This window comes from Pinus tabuliformis, chromosome 7 (genome assembly GCF_031772625.1).
Source record: "Pinus tabuliformis cultivar Carrire ecotype Pingquan chromosome 7, CPIR1, whole genome shotgun sequence".
In the NCBI taxonomy this organism is placed as follows: Eukaryota; Viridiplantae; Streptophyta; class Pinopsida; order Pinales; family Pinaceae; genus Pinus; species Pinus tabuliformis.
Genome location: NC_142293.1, coordinates 1,696,783,108 through 1,696,807,102, shown reverse-complemented (window position 1 = coordinate 1,696,807,102; position 23,995 = coordinate 1,696,783,108). Strand labels below are relative to the sequence as shown.

Below are 23,995 nucleotides of genomic sequence, written 5' to 3'. Positions count from 1 at the left end.
TTTAGCTTTGGAATTTTTTAATGGATTTCAGCCAGGGCAGGGCAGGGGGGTCTCAAGGTTCATTCCCAAAGGTGTAGGAATCTCTTGACTAGTTTTGGAGGGATACATGGTAAAGCCTGAGGGAGGTGTCTTGGTTTAGGGCTTAGTGATCTAGGATTGGATTGCGGTAAAGCCTAAGAGAAAAGGAGATGGAAAATTCCTCAAGGATAGTGATGATTCTGGATGGCATTATAAATTCGGTTCGTTTTTGTGATCAGAGCACTGGTTTTGGTGTGATCAAGGTTTGGTGAGGGTGGATGTAGTTTAGCCTCTGGATTCCATTGGTTGTTTTTGGATTGGTTTATCCAGGAGATCCCACATTCACGTTGGAATATGGCATGGGAGTGACTAGATGAAAGAAATATTTGGTTCAGCCATGTGTACGATCGAGTGGTACATGGAAGTCTCAAACCTGGTCAGATTTTTCTATGTTTAATAAAGGGAAAAGTTCTTTTTACTTTTGTACTTATTTATATGTGGATTTAATGGTTGTTATCTCAATTTTATTTCCATGGTTTTAAGTTGGCTATAAGAATGGTTAATTAACTGGTTCATGTCATGGTTATTTCATGTATTTACTTGTAATTGTTAAAATGATGGATGTAATACCTAATTGATGTCATAAAAATTCAAGGGAGAAGGTGGTGACACTCCTTGTCATGTCTCATAAGAGTTTTCAATCATTCATGCTCTATCTTGTATCCTAGACCTATAGATTGCATTGATGTCAAGTGTTTGATAGAATGTCAGTCCCAGATGGGGATGATTAGGCCTAGTCTTGGAGTTTGTTTTTGGTTTATTAGTCTTGTCATCATGTGTTTAATGGATTCCAGAAGTTACAACAAGTTCTGGGTAGTGGCCGAAATTATGGGCTTAAAAGGTGCTTTAAATCCCGCAAATTCTAGCACAAGTATGCTAGAAAAAGTCTTTGGACATGGGCATGCAAGCTTGTGGGAGTGTCCATATCCTTTTGTACACTGGCATGCCCATATCATGGGAGCATCCAAGGTTCAAGTAGTCTAAAAACTAAGTGGGACCCAGGGGCATGATACCTTTGTGATTATGGTGGCTCTTGGGAGTGTTGTTGTTGATGTGGAAGGTATGTTTGATGGGTTTCTGTCGATTCCACTTGCTAAAGGATACCTAGGAGGTTGAATCGTATCATAGCAGCCTCTCATCACATGTTTACCCCAATTGGCCGATTACCTCGGTAGATATGGGAGGAGGGCATTACATTTGCAGTAGAAGATCCTGTATAATTAGGGAGAGTGATTATGAAGGAAGAGTTGACTAAGGTTTTATGTTCATAGCTCAAGGAAAAAAGTCTCGATCCAAACCTTTTGGCAGTGGCAGAGGAGTCTATGTATCAATGCTACATTTATGGATCCATTAATACTACTTTTATTGCACTAATTCCAAAGAATTCGATGCCATCTTCTTTTGCAGATTATAGGCTCATTTCTCTTTCCAATTATGTATACAAAATGATTTCTAGATTAATTTCTAATAGACTAAAAAATATTATGTCAAAGAACATATCTTCAGAACAGTTGGGCTTCCTAGATTAGAGACAAATTCACAGTTGCAATTACTCATGGATGTCTTCATTCCATAAAGGTTCGAAAGCTAAAGGCATGCTTGATGAAGATCAATTTGGTAAAATATTATGATAGTGTTGATTCGGAATTCTTGTGTTTGATTCTCCACAAGATTTGGATTCGGTATTAGAATATTGAATGGATTATGGCATGTGTTATTTCTGCAAATTTCGTCATCTTCATTAATGGTCTCCCATTTTTTATCTTTAAGGCTTGAAGGGGTCTCCAACAAGGTTATGCATTGTCGCCACTCCTTTTCTTGCTTGTTATAGATGGCTTGAGTAGGAATATTGATGATGTAAGATCCATGGGCTTGGTAAAGGGAGTTTGGTTGACAAGGCACACAAACATCACTCATTTGATGTTCATGGATGATTTAATATTTGATGGATAGGTCATGTTAATGAATGAAATCACTTTCATACGATCCTTACATCCTCTGGGGATGCTTTACGTATCTTTATGAACAAGGAAAAATCAATATTGATTGTGGATTCTAGGGATGAAACAATGATCAAGGATATATGTCGCATCTTTGAGATAAACTTGATTCACATATATGAGGGTTTTAGCTACCTTGGATTCAAATTAAAACAAAACAATTATGGCATTCAGGATTGGGATTGGTTGATCAATAAGTTCAACAAGAAGCTGGTTGTGTGGATGAAAAAATGGCTATCACTTGGTGGGAGATTGATATTGATCAACTTTTTTCTTCAAACTATTTCAATATACTAGATGCATTTATTTATGCTTCCTATGGAGATTATACATAGAATAGATACCATCATTGCCAAATTTCTGTGGGTTGGTCACAGTCAGATGAGGAAATTTCACCTAGTTCATATGTCATAAATAGCTCATATGATGGAGGAGGCTGGGGAATTTTGGATACAAAAATTTTAACAAGGATTTTGTAATAATCCCAATTACATTTCCCTACTTATTGTAAATTAAATAAACTAAACATGGGTTGATTCAAGGGACACTAATTCCAGGGTTATGGAGGATATGTTGTTTGGGATAGATGGTAAGTAAGGAGTTAGGAACTATGTGGCATTTAGTTCATTGGAAAGCAAGAGATTACAAGGCTAACAAAAAAAATGGAAACAAGGAACTCGATGGATCAATCTGATTGGCTTACAATATTTGGGATAGATTATACACTAACTACTAGGAGGTTGAGTTTGAACAATGGATAGTTTACTAAGTGGAGAGGTCGAGTTATGGGAGGAAGCAGGATGTTCTTCCAGAGGTTGAGTTGGAATTACTGAGAGATTCAAGTGAAGGTTGATTCATGTACCCACTTGGAGGTAGCGCAGAGGAGCTATGGTTGTTAGGAAACATTTATGGGATTTCTTGTCCAACTGGAAGCATCATTTCACCACTAGAGTGGTCCTCTCCATCCATGGAATATGGCTCGGGGGTGACCGTTGCATAAGAAAACTGGTTGTAGTTGTCTATGGTTGGTTGGAGAACCATCGTCCCTAATTCAGTGGTTATTTTCATTGAGATAAGTGTTCCTCTCATGTTAGCTTATCCGAATGGAAATCTGCCCATGGTACCCATGGTATTTACCCATGGTAATGATTTGAATGGAATTTTGCCCATGGTATTTTCCCACCAATGGTAATGTAACTAAATAATGTTATTAATAAGGAGCCTCTTTTTGGAAGAGGACAGATCATCCAACACAATGTAGTTGCAATAATCATTTATTGATCTAATAAAATTTAGTTACTGATTTATTTTTTGGTTTGGATTTACTTTCTTTCTTTTCCTGGTGCAGCAATTACTTAGATCTTGGGGCCCCCACAAGATCTGGATTAATAGTATCAGAGTAGGAGTTTCCCGACCTAATTTTTTTCCCCAGATCTAATTTGGTGTTGATGGTTTCTATTTAATATAGACCTTGAATGAGTTCTTGATGAGTTCATGATGAGTTCATGATATGCATATATGGTTGTTTGATGTCAAGTTTTGGCTATAAATTTTGTGTGTGGGTACAGGACGTCAATGTTCTGCAAGATCTTATTCAAATGGTTGGGTCACTAGTTGCGCAAAAGAAATATATTAAAGTAGTATAAACCTACTTTCTGCCAGAACTTGGGGCATTGTTAAATTCGATGATATCAACCTGCCTAGTTCTATCATGTTCTGTCTACGTCATTCATCATGGATGATACCAATTTTGTGGCAAAATGCTAGCAGGAGAGGGTTATATGGTCCTATAGATTTTTCTCCCATAAGAAACCGAGGATCAGAGCTATCCAGTTCTTTGAAATTTGCTTCAATCATTTGACCTTTGACAGATCTATGTGACCAATGCCATTTCCAGTAGGGTTTAGTGCAAGGGGCCTGCATTCTGGTATGTCTGGAAGAATGGTAAAACTAGAGGGTAAGAGGGAAACATAAGTTGGATCACCACCACTCATAACCACGTGCATGGTTGAGATGTCCACTGGAGCATAAACTACAAGAGACCTCGATGCATTTGTGCAAGTCTCTTGCAAGATCAACATGTTTCTGCTTTGATTAGAATTCATGGCACTTGCTCTTAGAAGAGAAACATAGTTGCTAGAATCCTATCCTTTCATAATGTGAGCTATTTCTTGCACCAGGACTCCATTTGACAGTATATCCTACTCGCTTCTAAGTCTATCATCCCTTAAGAAATCAAATAATATTTGCAGATAAACGGGAAGCCACACTATTGTGGTTGTGCTCAGCATGATGCCAGGTGGCTCTCCAGGGTCATCAACACTCTTTCTTGTCATAACATGAATATTGTCATCAATGTTACTAGAGAGATTATTCCAGGTGTGTATAGCCGACGCACTCCCTCCAGCACAGAAATTATCCAGCATGCATTGCGCAAGTCTCAACATGTTGCGATGCCCATTTGGAGTTGGTATGGTTGTGGAATCTCTTGCTGGAACATTTGTTGTTGCTATGAGAATAAAAAGACACTCACACTAACTTTGTAAAGTTTCCAGCCAGTGATGTGCTCCAAAGGCCATCTCGGAATTTAACAGAAAATAGTAAAGCCTGTGCGCTCCACGATCATCATACTTTGCATGCTCTACCCATGTCACCTTGGAATACCCATTGGGCATGTTCTGAATAAAAAAAACCAGAAGGAAACCTCCTATTGGAAAGGCAAAGGAGACAAAACACAATTCACACATAAAACATGAGTGGTTTCTCTTCTATTGATCACACAAAATATGATGATTACAATGAACCCGGTGAAGGGTATTTAAACCTTTTCCAACTAGCTAACTGCCTAAAATATCTTGACATGCAACTACATGCAATCACACACTCAAAGTCATCTATCACTTAACTCGACTTGACTCAACACTCAAACACTCAATCATGCAATCACTCAGTTAATTGACTCTCTGTTTTTAGCTAACTCCTCGTACAGGAGTAATTATCTTATTTTGACACTCCCCCTTAATTACGACTGCTAAACTAAAACATAATTCATGACAACTCAAACATGTTTGTTGGTCTATGTCTCAGCTAGGCTTACAACACCCAAGTTTCTTCTATGAAACTCAAACACATCTTGTGCTAATGACTTACTAAATATATCAATGAATTGATCACTAGATTTACAAGGCTTCACGTGAACTTATCCATTTCTCACAAGTTCTCTAATAAAGTGATATCTAGTATCAATATGCTTGCTCTTCTGATGAAACACACTATTCTTGGATAGTGCAATCGTTGAGGTGTTGTCACAATATATTGTTGTTGATCCTTGTTTTTTTTGCTTGAGTCCATCAAGTACTCTTCTTAACCACACTGCTTGACATGTTGTTGATCTTGCTGCTACATATTTTGCTTCTGCTGATGAAAGTGTCACAATGGGCTGCTTCTTAGATGCCCATGAAATCACACTTGAACCAAGGTGGAACACAAAACCAGAAGTGTTCTTTCTATGATCCAAACTGCCTACAAAATCACTATCTGTGTATCCAATCAAATCCTTCTTTTCTATGCTTGCATACATAATGCCACAATCTCTAGTTCCTATTATATAGCTCAGAATTCGTTTTCTCGCACTCTAATGTGTGTCCTTTGGAGTCTCCATAAATATGGAAATCAAACTCGCTCCTTGCATGATATCTGGTCTTGTAGCTGTGAGATACATGAGGCTACCAACCAATGTTTTGAATAGAGTTGGATTGACATTTGATCCTTCATCATCCTTGCTTAACTTTGTACCTGTTGTAACTGGTGTAGGGATAGGTTTGAAATTTTCCATCCTGAATCTTTTCAACAAATCTTTGGAATATTTATTTTGACAAATAAAAATTCCTTTTTCAGATTGCTCAACTTCTAAGCAAAGAAAATATTTCATGAGACCAAGATCTATCATCTCAAATTCTTTCATCATGGCTGCTTTAAATTCATCTATGTCAAAATCACCTGTAAAAAGCATGTCATCAACATATAAGAAAACAATCAAAATCTGTCCATGCTCATTTACCTTTGTGTAAAAGGTAGGATCAATGTCTCTTATGCAAAATCCATTCTGGATCATGTAACTATCAATTCTGCTATACCAAGCTCTAGGCGCTTGCTTCAGTCCATAGAGCGCTTTCTTCAACCTGTAAAATTTGTCTTCATTACTTTCAACTTCATATCCTAGAGGTTGCTGCACATAAATTTCTTCTTCTAGAATTCCATTCAAGAAGGCTGATTTCACATCCATTTGATATACTTTCTACTTGTTCTGAGCTGCTATGACTATAACTACTCTCACAATATTCAATCTGGCTACTGGAGCAAACATTTCTCCAAAGTCTATTCCTGATTGTTGCGAGAATCCTTTTGCTACAAGTCTTGCTTTAAATCTGTCAATTTCACCTTTCTCATTCAACTTTGTCTTGTACACCCACTTCACACCAATGAGATTTTTGTCCTTTGGAAAATCAACCAAATCCCATGTGTCATTCTTTTCAATAACTTAAATTTCTTCATCCATGGCTTGCACCCAATTTTCATCTTTTATTGCTTCTTCAAACGAAGAAGGTTGGAATGACAACAATGCAAAATTTGAACATCCAAATCATCATAAATATCTTTCAAACTTCTCATCTTTCTCTTACCATTGCTTGGTTCATCACTTGACTGATTGTTAGGAGAATATTCATCTATTGATCTGCTTGAAGATCCATGCTTCTATAAAAATATTGGAGTCCTTATTGGTGTGTTTCTGTTTGGTGTCTTCACCTGTGATTCTTGCTACTCCTTTTCTGCTACATCATCTTCTTCCACTAGTGGCACTTGTGCATCATCTATTTTGTCTACAGTTCCATTCCATGACTCTTGTTCCTTGAACGCAACATCTCTGCTAATTATGGTCTTCTTTGTGACAGGGCTATACAATTTGAAAGCTTTTGATTGCTCACTGTAAACAATGAATATGCATTTTTCACTTTTATCATCCAATTTTCCTCTTCATTCCTTAGGCACATGTGCACAAGCTACACATCCAAATACTCTGAGATGAGATATGCTGCAATACATACCTAACCATGATTGTTCTGGTACTCTGTTCATCACACTCTTTGTAGGAGATCTGTTTATCACATAAATAGCAAATGCAACTGCTTTTGCCCAATACTAATTAGACAAGTTTCTGCCTTTCAACATGTTTCTTACCATGTTCATAATTGTCCTGTTCTTTCTCTCTGCTACACCATTCTACCGCAGTGTGTACCTGGTTGTAAATTGTCTTCTGATCCCATGTTGTTTGGAGTAATCATGGAATTCCTTTGAGTCATATTCTCCACCATGATCTGACCTCAATACCTTGATCTATCGATCACTTTGGTTCTCTGCTAAGGCTTTGAATTATTTGAACTTTGCAAAAGTTTCAGATTTCTGCTTCAAAAAGTAAACCCAAGTCTTTCTGTTGTCGTCATCAATGAAAGTGAGGAAGTAGAAACTTCTAGCAATCGGTTGTGTCCTCATAGGTCCACACGAGTCTGTATGCACTAGCTCAAGAGGTTACTTTGCTCTGTATGCAACTCCCTTTGGAAAACTTCCACAATGTTTTTTTCCCAAGATGCAACACTCACAAGTACTAACAGGCTCTTTGATGGGAGGCAATCCTCTGACCATCTGTTTCTGCTGCAACAATCTTAAACCAGAAAAGTGCAAGTGTCCAAATCGAAAGTGCCATAACCAATAATCATCAGAAAATGCAACTGTAAAAGAACTCACCTGACCACTGTAATTCAAAATTAGAGGAAAGAGTCTGTTCCTCGTCATCTGCACTTTTCTATCAGCTGCATGCTTGGGGGCTTGTCATATATAACAACTTCTTGACCTTGAAAGATAACTCTGTATCCTTTCTGTGTCAACTGACTAACACTTAACAAACTATGTTTGATACTGTTAAACACACATGGGTAACAATAGAATATGAAAGATAAAACATGAGAGTACAATTTTTATTAACAAATGATTTACATTTATAGTACATGTTGTGACTTTTGGGTTTCACATCCCAAGGTCTCTTGGACTCCTTTTGTCCATTCGGCTTCCACACTAACCCATTGAGGATTAGGTGTCCAACATTCCCCCCCTTAATCCGAAGGGTTATGTATGAGTCCAAGAAGAGAGTTGTAATACAAAATGTGAAAAAATGCATGGCAGCACTAGGTTGAATGTGCTCTCTGAAATGTTGGTATAAAGGGCGGTGGTTTAAGGATGACCACCAACACTGGAACACTTAGTGCAGTTCCCGGAACTCTTCCAAAACTGGCAAGAAGCTGAAGTCTTCTGCTAGAGGAAGTGCTCCTATTGTTCTGAAGAGGGAAACCTTCAACCAATAAAGGGAGGTCTCACCCCACATAAAAGGGAGAACTTCAACCTGAATAGTGAAGTCTCAGCCTGTTATGGTTTAAGGAAGACCAACAACTCTGGAATGCTTAATGCAATTCCTGGAAATCTTCCAAAACTAGCAAGAAGCTAAAGTCTTCTGCTAGAGGAAGTGTCCCAGATTGCCAACTAAAGGCATGCTCAGGGGCATCTTTATCTCTGGCTACAACTCTGAAACTGGTGTGGCAGGTTGTGGCTTAGGCTCGCTTGATGTGACTTTGAAGCTTGTAGATGACCATAATTTCCCCCCCTGTCAGATACAAGGTGAGATGATGGAGAAAACTCAACTGCAAGACTGTTCAATACTCTGAAACAAGTTCTGACATGTGATTGGAATATCTTCTTGGCTGTTGATGCCCATTGCCAAGAAGTGATCCATCCAAGATGAATCTTTGTTCTTGCAAGACGTTTGTTTCTGAAGCATCTGTGTGAAGAATGGGTGGTTTTATGACAGTGCTTACATGGATGAAGATCAAAACAGTGATCTTTCAAATGGCCAACTCGGTCATAGTGTTAGCATTTCACAATCTGTAGTTGTTGTTGTTATGGAAGAGGGGCAAAGTCTGGAACAACTGGAGGTGAACTGTCATGAGGAGTAGGTGAACTGTCATGAATGATTCCAGCACTCTAAAACTGAATGGGCTTTGAGTAGTCTGGAATATGAAAGGACAAGTCCTTGTCATATCCAAGACTAGTTATGTGCTTGTTGTGGACAAGCTATTCCCAAGGTCTAATGATGGGCTTGGGAAGTGCAGACTGAGTTTCTACATCTGCATGTACAAGTTCTGCTTTATTGGGTACTAAATCTGAATGAACTATAACATTATTGTCTTGCTGTTTATGGGAGTCTGTTTCAATCTTCTCCAAGACTAGTTATGTGCTTGTTGTGGACAAGCTATTCCCAAGGTCTAATGATGGGCTTGGGAAGTGCAGACTGAGTTTCTACATCTGCATGTACAAGTTCTGCTTTATTGGGTACTAAATCTGAATGAACTATAACATTATTGTCTTGCTGTTTATGGGAGTCTGTTTCAATCTTCTGAATCGAAACAGGTTAAGAATGATGACTCCAATGTTGTAATTCTTCCTGCTATAGTTGAGATTCTAGCTGCAAGAATTCAATCTGTTCTTGTGCATATTGTAGACATGTATGAATTTCTGAGAGAGATCCTTTGTTGATTTGTAATGTGCCATCAACAATAGAATGTATAAGAGTTTTCATGAACTCTAATACTCCACCAATTAGAGCCATAACAAGTGCACCACTATTACAATCAACGTGTAATAGTTATTAAGTTCTTAAGGTAGGAAATGATTGAACTCTCCTCCATAAAATACTACTTTTAATTTTCAACTTTCTACCTTCAATCTAAGCATATAAGCCACTACTCATCATTACTCATCATATATTGTATATCATGGCAATGTCATCATATACCATACATACGCACTTTATAAAGAGAATTCAACATGTACATTCCCATCATAATGTATAGACCATACAATAATAACATATAATAAGAGGAATTCAACACGTATGGGGCTCCCTTTAGTGTATAACTTCAATCAACGTTTAGTTTAAATGCCTCACATCCACCATACCAGTAGAATACACCAACACATTCCTAAGCATATCAAATCAGCTTACTAGACCAATGTACTCACCAAACGGATTAACACACTCACAGTTTAGGATAGATGTAAAGATAGTTCATGGCACAGAAATAAAACGTCCAACATATAATAAGATAGCTCGCCAACTTTTCCAAGGACTTACCCCACAAGCCTGTCAGCCTGTGTCAGCGAGGGATCTATTGTGGTACCCACACCAATAAGGCCGCCAGGAATAGCAAACTGTAACTCATTTTGCTCAGCATAAAGTGAAATTATTCTTGAAAGGATGGGCGTACACTTGATGTTGTCACCCTCGTCCTTGACAATGATGCCTGGATGAACTTCAATTTTTTTTTTTTTTGATTCACCTTCAAAACGCCTTTCAGTTTACCACTTCCTGACTATGACTGCCAATGTTCTGAACCGTCACATTCGCCAACTGTACTGTTCATAATAGCTTTAAATATTCAGCTCCAGTGTGTGTTTGCTGGACTAAATATTAATTGTTTCCAATCTTTTGTTTCAAACCGAAGCCTCTATTTCTTTGCATCCAGTTTCAAGCATAGACACACTAAATGGGAAACCGAATAACTTTAACTTCATGCGCGGCCGAATAACTTTAGAGATGCTCAAATTGAATATCCAACCACATCTAAAATGTATTATCAACGAACAAAGTATATCTATAGATATATATATATATATAATATATTAACTCTAGCAGAAAAATGAAAGATGTTCTTTTAAACCGAAATAAGAAACAAAATGACGGCTCGTCAAAGTAGAAAGCCATCGAATAAACAAACTTCTTTATCAAGCCTAGACAACAAAGCATAGGGATTTCCCATAGTACCATGCCCTGTATTTAATTCATTGACTTATAAAATTCATCAACAATTCTACGCAGATTTCTGAATAATTAAAACTTGAACGCCACGAAGAATCGCGACGGAATTTCCATCTACTCCTCAACTGAATTAGATGATTTTGTCGCCTCTGCCGCTTTTAAAAGTTCGAGGTCGGCAAGGGTGTTGGAAATAATACTGAGAGGGGGGGGTGAATCAGTATTATCAGATCAATATAACTTTTGACTTTCCATATTAAGATTCATATGTGATGCAACAAGTATATATCCAATAAACATATGATTCAGTTAGTTGATCTCTAATGAGTGCATCAGAACATTATTAACCATATGAGCAGTAAATCGGAGCAGTAAAATAGAACAGATCATCACACACAAGAAGCACACATGAACACCATGATGTAAGGTGGAAACCCAATGTGGGTGAAAACCACCTGCTGCAAGTCGTCTCAATCTTCTTTAACAAGAAATACCTTTTACAATAGTTTTGTACTGGTGCAGACTTATACCAGTACACAGGCTTCTACCTGCAGAAGGCTACAACCTTCTCTCGTTCTCCAGACTCTCCTGGAAGGGAGCTACAACCCCCTTTGCTCTTGTACTAGCCGATCCATTTACTAGTACGCAGGCTGCTACCTGCTGAAATGCTCCAACCTTTACTTTTTTTCTAGCTGCTACTAGAAGGGAGCTACCACCCCCTCGGCTCTTGTACTAGCTGATGTACTAGTACGTAGGTGCCGACTTACTGAAGGCTACAACCTTCTCTTTCTTCCTCTAAGTACCACGTTTCATCAATTTTCAGACTGGATACACTAAAGCACAACATCATAATCTGAAAGGCCACGTTTCATCCAATTTTCATACTGGACCCATTAATATCATTGAAGCTCATAATCAATCAATACTAGCATCATCAATCTCTGAATTACCCAATATTGAATCAATGCTTTCACCAAAGCCAACCCGCATACAAATCTGCAAATATTTCCTTATAACTTTGCAGTTGTTCCATACATCAGACGTACCCAGATCATACCATTCATAAAACGTACGTCAATAATTCAGATCTAGTCTATCAAACTAGATAATGATAAACATTCCAATCCTTAAGATCCCGATCCATCAAGTATCAAATAGATCTGCAATCAACCAACTTCCTTATGCATAAACTGAATTAATACTTTCTCAGCACACAGCAACCAGATATCAAATCAGAACCTTGAACACTGCAGTAATAGATAAAAATAGCTAAAACATATTTCAAGTAAAGTCCGCAACTTCACCAACAGAAACCTGCATACAGATCTATAAATTCATTCTTTCAAACATTCAGATATTAGTTAACCCAGATTATTAAATTTATAGATCAAGCATGCGCCACATATCACAGATCAAAATCATATAGAGATACCACTATTCCAGCCTTAAGATTTTGACCCATCAATAGAACTTATCCTTCTCCTTGCGCTCAGGTTCTTTCTTTATTCAGATCTAGATCTGCACCATAACCCAATCACCGTATTCCAGTTCTAGCACTTTATCAGATATTCAATTATTCAGAAGATGCCTTGCCAAATGATCTCCTTCCTCTTTTATAGCCTTAGACCTTTCACAATACCACCGACCAAAAACCATAACAATTCAATACCATGGACCCAATACTTGGGATCAACACTTTTGGATGCAATACCACGGACCAAAACCATAGGATCAAAAACTTTTGGACTAATACCATGAACCAACCATGAAAGTGCATAAAATTTTCTCTGCATGAAAGTGCGTGAACTTTTCTCTTCATGAAAGGAACTTTTCTCTGCATGAAAGTGCATGAACTTTTCTCTACATGAAAGAAATTTTTCTCTGCATGAAAGTGCGTGAATTTTTCTCTACATGAAAGAAAATTTTCTCTGCATGAAAGTGCGTGAACTTTTCTCTTCATGAAAGGAACTTCTCTCTGCATGAAAGTGCGTGAACTTTTCTCTACTGGAAAGAAACTTTTCTCTGCATGAAAGTGCATGAACTTGAAAATAACTTTGCTGCACTATAATTTATCATCTGTGTGATTTACCATCAAGGACAACACTTGTCTCATAATGCCAACAATCTCCCCCTTTGGACTTGATGGCAAAGCTAACTTGTCATACTGAGAATTGTCATCTGATTCCTTTGAGCTGTCCTGCATCCTATGTATTCTGTCACATCTGATATCTCTTCTGTAGATTCATCTAGATATATATAAGTGAGTTGATCTTCTATGAGTTGGTTGCCATCAAGTACAACACATGCATCATAATGCCAACAATCTCCCCCTTTGGACTTGATGGAAACAATACCAATTCACTCTCCCCCTTTGACATAAGGGCAAAGGGCGGACCAAGATATTCTCTTCCTTTGTTGTCCATACTCCCCCTGAGTGCCTGCTGAAATTTCTGAATGAGCTGCCCCTTTGTATATGCCAAGGTGTACCAATCTGTCCATGCTCCCCTTGAGTACATGCTGAGTCTCTGCACTGCTGAAGTGTGTTGTTCATGCTCCCCTTGACTGTAGGCAAGATCTGCAAAAAGATGTTCTACAAGAAGAGCATGACTCTATCTTAAATGACCTTCCTATCACCAAGACTCATACATACATACATCTCTCAACCAAGTGAGGATATACAAATATTGACTCATCCACCCATCCAAGTGGGCTTACACCAAAAGTTTACTCATGATAAACAAGTACATTACATCATTCATCCCAGGCATAGTGGGGAAACCAAAAAAGGCCGTTACATGACCTTGATAACAAAAAACATATATGACATAGAGACGAAATATCTAGAGCAAGACTATGAAAGTTATCAATAACTAATATCTGCAGCATCTGTCAATCACTATTCAGATCAACAACCTGTAAATGTCTTGTAGCAAGGTATGTATGCCTATAGATATCAACTCATCCTCTTGAAAGAGATCATAGCCATCTCATCAACATCAAGATCTGCATGATCTTATATATCATCCATGTATCATCAATCGGGGACATATGTATCAATCAACATATGTAAGTATCAATCTGTCATTTTATCATCATCATGTCTCCAACAATGCAATTTTGAGTAATCATTCATGTATCTATCATACTATATATAGTACTATGTATCTTTAGCTCAAGATCATCAACCGCAGCAATCCTCATCCACATGAGAGCCAAGAACTATAGGAGACTTGCATCAACTATATTATATGATCTTTATGCATATGATGACAGCAACATATGATAGACTCATCATCAAGTAATGAAGATGTGTATACAAGCTTTGTACTTTTCCTTATCCTTATAAATATCACCATGTAAGCACTATATCAGAGAATCAACCACAAATATGATCTGATCATCAACTATGTAACCCCAAACATCATATGAGATTTTTTCATGGACAACTCATAATCATATCATAGCAAGATGTATCCTAAGCATCATCACCAAGGAGCACTAACCATAATGCCAACAATGCATTATTAAAAATATCTTCTCCCCCTGAACCTGTGCCATCTGTTTACTGTCAAATCTGATCACGCATATATCAACAAGAAGTATCATCAAGTTAGGATCAAGACATTTCCACACATCATTAACAGATTGTAACCATTATCAAACATGTTAAATAATGGACTGAATCATATCAGACCGTCTTTCCTGAGCCTGTCCCTATTGCTTTTCCTCAAACAATCATATTCGCAACTGTGCAGTGACCAACTCACATATATACGTGACTTTCCTTTATGAAACTTGCGTATGAAATTCAGGATACTGAAGTTTCACACTTTCAGCTCCTTATGAGTCTATTGTTCCTGAACATTATGTTGTGCCACATTTTTTTGACTGTACTTCCTTTTTCTTCCATATCTTCAAGTGTGATGATGTTTTCTCCTTTTGTTGTGGTGCCCGTACCTTGTTCCTGCATTCCTTGGCTATATGTCCAAGCTTGTTGCATGCATAACATCTTACATGTTTCATATTCCTTCTGTAGAAATAAACAGCTTTGTGACCGAACATATTGCAAGAAAAACAATATCCATTAAAATACCTGGAATGTGATGATCTTTCTGTGTGATGATCTTGAACCATTCTTCTTCTGCATCTAGCTGCAACATGTCCAAGATTATGACATTCATAACATTCAATATTATTCATCTGAGTAAATGGCCGACTATTACTTCCATAGTTAGGAGTAAAAGATTTTCCTTCAAGAATCTCTTTCCTTGATTGTTGATGGGGTTGACCTCTCCTCTCCTTGTTGATAATTTTAGATTTCTCTTTAGAGTTCCTTCCCTCACCTTCTGAACTAGATTCACCTTCAACAGATTCATGAAAACCAAGACCAGTTTTGATAGCAGGAGACCTTTGACTACTAAGAATATCATCCAAGACTTCAGTGCTATCTTGAAATCGTAACAGTTTATCCTTTTTTCTTTTAAGATATTTACCTCAATCTGAAGTTTTTCTTCCTTTTCCAGGCATTGCTTCTTCAAAATTTCTTCAGACTTTCTTCCTTCTTCCATTTGTTGCCTTAGCTTGAGAATCTCCTTTTCTTGTTCTTCATTCAGATCCTGCTACATTTGATGAATTCTGAGGCACATTCCAGTAGAGATTTTAAGTTGATAACTTCGTTTTCCTATTTTTCAATAGCTTGGAGTAGATCTTTATTCTGCTTCTTTGATTCTTCAAGATCTTCTTTTAGTGAGAGGATCGTAGCTTCAAGCCTTTCATAATAACTAGATCTATCTCTGAGTTTCTTGATTGTTGTGCTCTTTTCATTGACTTCATTTCTTAGAGATGTTACTTCATCCTGCAACTTTTGATATTTGTCCTTGAATAACTTCCTTACCTTTCTTCCTTCCTCTTGTTGAGCCTTTAGTCTGGTAGCTACTTCTTTGAAGACACCATCCTTTATGTTCAATAGATCTTCTTGATCTCTAATTTTGTTTGTTAGCCTCTTAAATTCTGCCTCTATTTGATATCCTTCTTGCTCACCCATAAGAGCACATTCAGTTGTTTCGTTATCACTTACATCACCTTCAAATGGATATATAGTTGGAACATCAGAGGATAACAAATTCATACCTGATAGTTCATCTTCATTTTGAAATGATTCTGAATCTGATTCTGAATTTGAAGTGCTTATGCATAATCCCCAATCGATTCTCCCACTGTCATAGTTCTTCTGAGATGTCTTCTTCTGCTTAGGCGCTTTCTTCTTAAGCTTCTTTCCCATTGCTCCATGGATCTCCTTCAAGCGATCAAGCTTCTACAAAAGGACCTGCTCTGATACCAATTGTTGGAAATAATACTGAGAGGGGGGGTGAATCAATATTATCAGATCAATATAACTTTTTCTCTTTCCATATTAAGATTCATATGTGATTCAACAAGTATATATCCAGTAAACATATGATTCAGTTAGTTGATCTCTAATGAGTGCATCAGAACATTATTAACCATATGAGCAGTAAACCGGAGCAGTAAAATAGAACAGATCATCACACACAAGAAGCACACATGAACACCATGATGTAAGGTGGAAACCTAATGTGGGTGAAAACCACCTGCTACAAGTCATCTCAATATTCTTTAACAAGAAATACCTTTTACAATAGTTGTGTACTGGTGCAGACTTATACCAGTACACAGGCTTCTACCTGCAGAAGGCTACAACCTTCTCTCGTTCTCCAGACTCTCCTGGAAGGGAGCTACAACCCCCTTTGCTCTTGTACTAGCCGATCCATTTACTAGTACGCAGGCTGCTACCTGCTGAAATGCTCCAACCTTTACTTGTTTTCCAGCTGCTACTAGAAGGGAGCTACCACCCCCTTGGCTCTTGTACTAGCTAATGTACTAGTACGTAGGTGCCGACCTACCGAAGGCTACAAACTTCTCTTTCTTCCTCCAGGTACCACGTTTCATCAATTTTCAGACTGGATACACTGAAGCACAACATCATAATATGAAAGGCCACGTTTCATCCAATTTTCATACTGGACCCATTAATATCATTGAAGCTCATAATCAATCAATACTAGCATCATCAATCTCTGAATTACCCAATACTGAATCAATGCTTTCACCAAAGCCAACCCGCATACAGATCTGCAAATATTTCCTTATAACTTTGCAGCTGTTCCATACATCAAACATACCCAGATCATACCATTCATAAAACATACGTCAATAATTCAGATCTAGTCTATCAAACTAGATAATGATAAACATTCCAATCCTTAAGATCTCGATCCATCAAGTATCAAATAGATCTGCAATCAACTAACTTCCTTGTGCATAAACTAAATTAATACTTTCTCAGCACACAGCAACCAGATATTAAATCAGAACCTTGAACGCCACAATAATAGATAAAAACAGCTAAAACATATTTCAAGTAAAGTCCACAACTTCACCAACAGAAACCTCCGTACAGATCTATAAATTCGTTCTTTCAAATATTCAGATATTAGTTAACCCATATTATCAGATTTATAGATCAAGCGTGCGCCACATATCACAGATCAAAATCATATAGATATAACACTATTACAGCCTTAAGATTTTGACCCATCAATAGAACTTATCCTTCTCCTTGCGCTCAGGTTCCTTCTTTATTCAGATCTAGATCTACACCATAACCCAGTCACCGTATTCCAGATCTAGCACTTTATCAGATATTCAATTATTCAGAAGATCCCTTGCCAAATGATCTCCTTCCTCTTTTATAGCCTTAGGCCTTTCACAATACCACGGACCAAAAACCATAACAATTCAATACCATGGACCCAATACTTGGGATCAACACTTTTGGATGCAATACCATAGACCAAAACCATAGGATCAAAAACTGTTGGACTAATACCATGAACCAACCATGAAAGTGCGTGAATTTTCTCTCCATGAAAGGAACTTTTCTCTGCATGAAAGTGCGTGAACTTTTCTCTTCACGAAAGGAACTTTTCTCTACATGAAAGTGCATGAAATTTTCTCTACATGAAAGAAACTTTTCTCTACATGAAAGTGCGTGAAATTTTCTCTACATGAAAGAAACTTTTCTCTGCATGAAAGTGTGTGAAATTTTCTCTTCATGAAAGGAACTTTTCTCTACATGAAAGTGTGTGAACTTTTCTCTACATGAAAGAAACTTTTCTCTGCATGAAAGTGCGTGAACTTGAAAATAACTTTGTTGCACTATAATTTATCATCTTTGTGATTTACCATCAAGGACAACACTTGTCTCATAATGCCAACAAAGGGGAAGTAGAACCAAAGCCATATACATAGGGATCGGCTCTCCCATCTCTGCCAAACCTTTTAACTTTGTTTTCTTTCCCTAACTCTATCTGAGCTTTGCTAGTATCGGGTGAATCACCGCACGATTCTCGTATGCTTCTCTCAAAGTCGTGGGTATTGTCAAGAAGAAATTTGTGTATCACAATGGACCAAAGATTCAATCAACCTCATAACGAGTATTGAAAGACCAACACATACATGATGGTTCATCTTCCTTTTAGACTATTCCAAACCACAGAATTAACACAGAGTTTTGACAAATATACGCCAGCTTGCAAATACACTAAGTCCTTACTCATATGTTGGAGTCTTCAACGAACGTTCAATGCATAGAACTCATCACAGAGACCATCACATACCACATTCAATGCAGTATTAACAACTATTGGCAGGATTTCCATTTTCAAGATAGATATTCCATCCTAGACTCGAAAATATCACAGAACTCTATCATTTAAGAATATGTCAACTAATCAACTTCAAATTCAGCTTCAGCTTCGACTTCACAGTCCTCCTCATTATGTCAATCCTGAACAACCTTTAAGTGGCATGCATTCCTTCAACCACATCTACAACATTTGAAACCTCCAAAATTTCAGGCAGTAATACAGGCCAAATCGAAAACCTTCATATATCAAACCTGAAAGAGCATAGATCGAATTTTCTTTTGATCTTTCCTCCTCTTAGATAAAATTCTGATCCCCCAACGGTCTAATTGCCACAGAGGATGTAACGCATCAACAACGTATGGGAGGAGGCGAGGATTGTGCGTATAGGAGAGAGCAACGTATGGAGCGTTTCAAGAACTGGAATTTCAACAACGTATGGGAGAGAGAAATGTTTTGTATGCAGGTGGAGCAGCTACAGGAGCAACCTAGCAGAAGGAACAGGCTAGTGTAATAATAGTGAATCGTAGGGGAATAATGATTCTTTCAAGTTAGTGGAAGCGTCAGGGCTGCCAGGATTTTCTATTTGGGTTAGTCTATGCAGAGAGTGCAACTAAAATATGGCTGATAGGATTTTAGAATAGAGAATTTAAGTTGCTGAGGGCCAGGACTGCTCACAGCAGAGGAATGGCAGCACTAATAGAGGTAACAACCTCTATTCTAAGAAATGCTCAGAAAATTATAATCAGGAGGAGAGCATTGGTTTAAAAAGGCCACAGAAATAGGTGGCTCACACTTGAGCAGGGCAAGAGATCGCCCGCTCTGATACCATGTTAAACACACATGTGCAGCAATAGAATATGAAAGATAAAACATGAGAGTACGATTTTTATTAACAAATGATTTACATTTATAGTACATGTTGTGACCGTTGGGTTTCACATCCCAAGGTCTCTTGGACTCCTTTTGTCCATTCGGCTTCCACACTAACCCAATGAGAATTAGGTGTCCAATGGATACTAGGAACATAAGATACCTCTGAGATTGTCTTTAGTTCCCCCCTTCTTGGTCAGAATGTTGGCCACTCCTTTGCCATCTACTTCCACAGTCTTGTCAGTCCCCAAATTTACCTCTGTTTTCACAGATTGATCAAAATTTGCAACCAAATCCTTATTTCCTGTCACGTGGTTACTTTAACCACTGTCTAACAACCACACACTAGCAGAAGGTTCATGCATGGTATGGCAAGCTAGGAAGATGGAGTTAGTACTCTCTATAGTGACATTAGCTCTTTGGTTCCCTTGATCAACTATTTTCTTCCTATAATCAAGAGCATAATGACCAAATTTATTGCAGTAATAACATCTCACCTTTGATTTGTCAACTCTTTGATTATTGTTGAAACTTTTGTAGTTGCTTCCACTTGCATGTTTATGCTCTTCTCAATCATCTCTCTAACCACCATAGCTTCTGCTTCGTCCTCTTCCTCTCGTCCTACTTCTACCGCGACATCTGTCTCTTGAAATAGAAACTTGACTTTTGAAAGCAATCTCTAATGTGGAATCCTTATTTCTGTCTATCGTTTCCTCGTGCAATAGAAGTGATCCCATCATCTCATCAACTGTCAATGATGCCAAATCCTTGGCTTCTTCTATGGTTGCTACCAAAACATCAAATTTGGTAGACAAATATCGAAGGACCTTCTAAACCACTCTTTGATATTTTATATCTTCACTATAAATCTTTAACTGATTTACAACAGTTATGGCCTGATTCATGAAAGAATTGATGTCCTCTATCTCCTTCATCTGCACACTTTCAAAATCTCTCCTAGTATTCTGCAACTTAACAATATTGAATTTGGCCATTCCTTTATAGTTTGTCACCAAAGTATCCCATGCTACTTTTGTTGAAGACGTGGTCATAATCTTCTAGAACACTGCTAGGTCCACTCCCTGTTGAATAGGTTGCATTGCATATGAATTCTTCTTCTTGTCTTTCTTCCATTGTTCCCTCTCTGCATTACTGAGAGCTTGTTCTTCTTCTTCGTTCATAGGTTCTGAAAACCCAAACTTGACATAATCCCAAACATCATGTGCCTACAACGTGGTCACCATCTTGATGGCCCACATGTCATAATCTTTTCCTGTAAACGGTGGGAACTAGGGCTAGAAATTTGAAAAAGCCATTTTTCTCCAAAAAATAATTCTCTTCAAAAAAAACTTTAAAAAACTTCTCCTTTAATAAGATTTGCAAAGATTTTTTTTTTTTTAAATACCCCTTTTAAAAACTTTAATTTTTCTATTTCAAAAGAAAACTTAATTTATTTATTTTTTCAAAAACCTTTCAAAAAAACCCTTGAAAAAACTTAAAACAACTTTTCACTACTCCTTTAAAAAAAAAATCCTTTTGTAGATCTTCATAAACCAATTAATAAAAGGCCTTTATCCATGCAATAAATCTCAAACTTAGTTTTCACATGTACCCTACTCTTTACTTACTCTTTACTTTTCGAAAAGAGCAGGCTTATTTTGTTGTGTTGACTTTTCTTGGAGTCCATTGCAACTATGAAGGCCTTATCGATTCTTAGAGGACTGATGATAGTTGTGAACGGCGAGGCAGAATTTTTTTCCAGTGACTTCTCCTCACACACTATGGCGCTGCAAGCTATGGCTATAGGCTCTCTACCTCTTTGGCTCTGTTGTGGTTTTGCAAGGTGACTCAAAGACTGCAACTCTATTGCTCACGGCGATGGCTATGATGCCAAAAAAAAATTGATACTCTTCACACAATGGGACTCTGCAGACTGTGGCTGCAACGGATGCTCTTTCTTGATCAGAGTTTGCAATTTAATTTGTTAAACCTCGCTCCGATACCAATTTGTTGGAAAGGCAGAGGAGACAAAACACAATTCACACATAAAACATGAGTGGCTGCTCTTCTATTGATCACACAAAATATGATGATTACAATGAACCCGGTGAAGGGTATTTAAACCTTTTCCAACTAGCTAACTGCCTAAAATATCTTGACATGCAAATACATGCAATCACACACTCAAATTTGTCTATCACTTAACTAGACTTGACTCAACACTCAAACACTCATTCATGCAATCACTCAGTTAACTGACTCTCTATTTTTAGCTAACTCCTCATGCAGGAGTAATTATCTTATTTTAACACCTCCTTCATTTCATAAATCCTACAGGTGAATTATCTCGAAGGCCATCAACAGATACATCCACCACTACCCATACGCCCTCAACATGTTGTTTGTAGAATCAAAGAAAGTAAACTTCTCAAGCAGGAACCAACGGTGAAAGCACTTGCAATTCTGCATACATCAGTTGCAATGCACTGTTCCTTTACCTGCCCATTCCGCTCGATATTACATCGACTGTGGCTACCATGGATATCATGCAATGGAACATTTCCTTCTAGTGATCCACATCCATGAGTGTTTCAACAAGATTCAAGTTGTTTGTGATAACCATGCCATTTTCTCTAGTAGCCTTAGTGTCAAGGCCTATACGTTTTGGCGTAATGATGGAGGGGATTTGGCACAAGTATTCTTCATAGTTGAGATTTTCTTTACCAAAATCCAGGTTCATAATCTAAATGGTTTCATCTGCTTGAGCCATCTTGAACAACTCTTCCATGGATGCCAAAGAAAGCTCAACCAACATCGACCTCTCAATACCTATTATGTTTCATGTTCGAGCACCAATAGGTCCGTGCATCAAGTCTGCACTAGCTAAGGCCAACAAAGTGGGCATGCTACCAAATCCAAGGTCTAGGGATGATTTGGGCATGAAAGGAACAAATGACATTAAAGGAATGGGGCTTCCAAATAACTTCCCTTCTAGTGCACACAGTTGATCCAACTCTTCTTTTAAGTGGGCATTCTCAATGCGAAGTTTCTGCTCTTCAAAGGACATCACACCAAGAACAACAGGATGTGGGCACTCCTTGAAAAGCGCTTCCAATTCTTGAATATGCTGAAGACTGTGTCTATGATATCATTTCTTGCGAGGGGGATTGTCTGTTGCATCTTGGTCATCTCCAGATCCACCATCCATATCGTCACTGTCAGATCTACTCTCATACTCCTCATCTTTGCTTTTTCCTTGCTCACACTCACCAACACTTGCTCCAACCTTGCCTTGCCCTTCAATTCCACTCGTCAAGGCTAGTGAGAGGCCCAGAGAAGTGTAAATATTTTTAGTTGGTCTACGCAAAGGCATGACACCAAGAGAAACCAAATGATATTGAGCTATTGCACCAAAAGCCATGTTGTGATCAGAAGCAGATATCAGCTTTCCAATGGAATCTTTTTTCTAGAAAACCCTCAAAAATCATTATTCTTGAAGTCCATTTTCCAACGAAGTCCATTTTCTTAGCCATACATGTTGGTCGCTCTAATTGTTTTCACAATTCGAGCTCCACATAAATTGTCAACCCGAGAAGGTCTTTTTATTCCAAAGGTAATAGCGCACTGGATATGCTCAATTTCAAAAGCAGTTCAATGTTGTAGTAAAAGAAAGTCACACACATCTGTTTAAATTCATCAATCTATCAATTCACAGTCTACTTAATTAAAGCTGAAGTCAATTAACTTATAGCAGACACGATTTCTCTGTTACAGCAAAGGGAAATAAATTTATAAGGCAAGAGATCATTCAACCATAGCAGGAACAGGACCCTATTCCTTGGTGGGAACTTCAGCACCTGCTTCCTGGCACTAATCACACTGTAAAAGAAGTAACCTCAAGAGGTCAAGACCCTATTCCCAGAAACAGGAATCTTCAGCACTTGGCCTCTTGTTTCTAATCACACTGCAAGTAAAAGAAAGCAATCAATGGGAGCAAGACCCTATCCCTCTGTGCGGGGATCTTCAGCACATGCTCTCATCATCCACTCGTGCATTCAATACATGTAGCGCTAAGAAACAGAGTATCACAAACCATGTAACTAGTGTTTCAGCAACAGAATTAAAGACAATGCAAATACATAAGAAATAAACAACTACAGGAATAAAGGGGTGAATCTTGTGAGGAAGGCGAGCCCTTTCCTTCTCACAAGATTCCCCAAGAGAAAGAATTAAACTGGAACGCTCAAAACAAGTCTTTATTCATCTGTCAAGAAACTGATACATTACAAAAAGGAGACTAGCTCCTGTCTCACACAATGCTGTTCTGTGAATTACAGTTCGATCCCCTCTAATGATGATGTCTCCTCTTTTTAAAGAGGAGACATCATTTACAATTT

The 23,995-nt window shown here is 38.0% G+C and overlaps 1 pseudogene; it reads right to left on the bottom strand.

The window, feature by feature from the left end:
- Positions 1 to 3,931: 3,931 nt before the first annotated feature.
- Positions 3,932 to 23,019, bottom strand: LOC149255053 (homeobox-leucine zipper protein ROC5-like; annotated as a pseudogene).
- Positions 23,020 to 23,995: the final 976 nt, after the last annotated feature.